This window comes from Zingiber officinale, chromosome 8B, assembly GCF_018446385.1.
Source record: "Zingiber officinale cultivar Zhangliang chromosome 8B, Zo_v1.1, whole genome shotgun sequence".
NCBI lineage: Eukaryota > Viridiplantae > Streptophyta > Magnoliopsida > Zingiberales > Zingiberaceae > Zingiber > Zingiber officinale.
This window is the reverse complement of record NC_056001.1, coordinates 57,443,848-57,446,555: the sequence shown is the minus strand read 5'-3', so window position 1 is coordinate 57,446,555 and position 2,708 is coordinate 57,443,848.

The following is a 2,708-nucleotide window of genomic DNA, read 5'->3' as shown; positions in this document are numbered from 1 at the left end:
GGATGCGTCAGTCGGCCTGCTACTCCGCTCGGCACGACCTTGGGGTTGACCCTCTTGACCATTGACCTCCACGTGTCGTTGACCTCCCCGCCAATGAGGATCCCCCGTTCTTATCACCGGATCAATAGGAATTATTATCTTGAGCGAATGTAATATGGTATTATCTTATATATGACGTATACGTAATGGGTTAATTTTATGTTTGAAGAATTGTTTTGTTTGCATAATAATGACAGTGGCTGAATTCTACTTAAGCGGAGTGGAGCGCAGGTTCTTCCCAATGAACTAGGTGATTGCGGTGGCTCTTTTCCAGCAAGTGGAGTGGAGCATAGTTTTTTCCTAATGAACTCGACGATTTGGTCAGAATCTGGTCAGCTAGAAATTTTTATCTCCCAATTATAATGCATATATATACATGCATGTAATTAATATCTACATATGATATTATTAAAATATCATACATATGCATGCATGTATATATTTTGGATGATCAAATTCTGACTATTTAGCATTACCCTTATTCTGAAAAGAATAATTCCTTACCCATATATTTATATACTTTTTATTTTTTTTTCTTTCTCTTTTATTGTTTGTTAGTTCGATGGGTTGCTGGTTACCAACTATGAATTCTATTTACATCTGCACATCTGGCGAGTTTAAGAAGCTAATTCAACAAAATAAAAATCTACAAGTTATTGACAACTATAGTATCTAATCAATATCATCATACCAGATATCAAATTATAATTAAACCAGGGGCGGATCTGGGGGGTTTGCCGGTGATGGAACCCCTAGTATTATGGGTTCCATCGGTAGTGGAGATAGAGGATATCGTCTCTTGTTTCATGTAAAAATCATCTCTCCATATTTAAATTCTTAGATCTGCCACTGAACTAAACGATATAGTTTGAGAAATTTGCAACTTCCTTTTTACCGTCAATAACCTTCAGCATGCTTTCTCTAACTCCGTAAGGTTAGAAAAATCACGGTGAAGGTTGTTGATGGCGGAAAGGAAGTTGGAAATTTCTCAGACGATATCATTTAGTTGCAATTTGATATTTGGTATGATGACATGGATGAGATAATAGTTGGCAATAACTTGTAAATCTTTATTTTGTTGAATCAATTCCTTAAACTTGCAAGATGTGCGGAAGAAAATAGAATCTGTAGTCGGTAACCATAGCCAACCCATCGAACTAACAAACAATAAAAGAAAAACAAAAAATCGCTAGACAACAACCAAATCATCAAGTTTATTGGGAAGAAGTTGTGCTCCACTCCGCTTGCTAGAAAACAGGCACCGAAATCACCCAATTCGTTGGGCAGAACCTGCGCTCCACTCCTCTTAAGTAGAGTTCAGCCACTGTCATTATTCTACAAATAAAATAATTCTTCAAACATAAAATTAACCCATTACGTATACGTCATGTATAAGACAATATCGTCCCCTCGGGGCGGTGCGATGATATGGTTAAAGTATGGAGTATTACCACATGAGGTCTTGGGGTCGAAACTCGGCGTGATCGAGCATAACCTCCCCCATGTCTTGACCATTTACATTAATGGCTAGTAACCACCCGTGATTTACAATATCACATTACATTCGCTCAAGATAATAATTTCTATCTTGTCATGATTCTTTAAATAAAATGCTTTGACTGTTAGGATCCATGCGAGCTTGGAAATGTCGTTGAATGTGAAGTGGAAGCTTTGGTTCAATCTTAACTCCACAAGCATAGCACAGGGATTTATTTATATCTATTTCCTTAAGATGACTAATTTAAGGGTCCACATCAACTTTCATGCCCATCATGAATACTCTTCTTTTCGAAAGGTTTCCAAAGGTAGAAAATTCTCATACAAGCTTATTCTCAGAAGAACACGACACAAAAATCAAGAAAGTAATACAAATACAATGAACCCTTTGTTTATTTGATTTCTTGTTATTTGGAAATGTCTCTTGTTAATTCGGAAATGCAGCAGAATTTTGCTTTAAAATTTCCAAGAACTGGTGGCTTCAAAATTTCACGAAATCCTTTTTTCTAGGATTTTTTGGAAAACACCTCCCCAATCGCTTTCCGTAGTTCGTTGGGAAGAACTACGTAGGATTTCTCTAGAATCACCTAGTTCGTTGGGGAGAACTCGCAAGATGTGCTGAAGAAAATAGATTCTGTAGTCAGTAACCACAGTTAATCCATTGAATTAACAAACAATCAAAGAGAAATAACAAAAATAAGAAAAAAAAAAAATATAGAAATCGATGAGAAACTATTCTTACTAGAATAAATCGCTGGAAAATAATCAAATCACCGAGTTTGTTGGGAAAAAGTTGTCCTCCACTCCGCTTGCTAGAAAATAGCCATAGGAATCACCCGGTTCATCTTGCAATCACCTTCCTGGTGAAGGTGGGATAATGGACTTGCTGACAGTTGCTGATCCAGATTGTGTTCGGGCTGCTCAGACCTTCATTAAGAAGCAAATTGCTCTTACTTGGAAAGAAGATCTCTTAGCCACTGTAAGTTTAAGTTTTACTATCCCATGTTGTGTATTTTGTCATTGGTATTACAAACAAGCGTAACCAGTTCAAATTCTAGTTTATTGCAATTTAAATATTATACTTCATGCATCGATCATCTGCTTCAGTTTCTAAGTAGTTTAATAGTTAATCTACCGATTTGAAAATTGTGCTTATTTGTTTTTTATCTTGA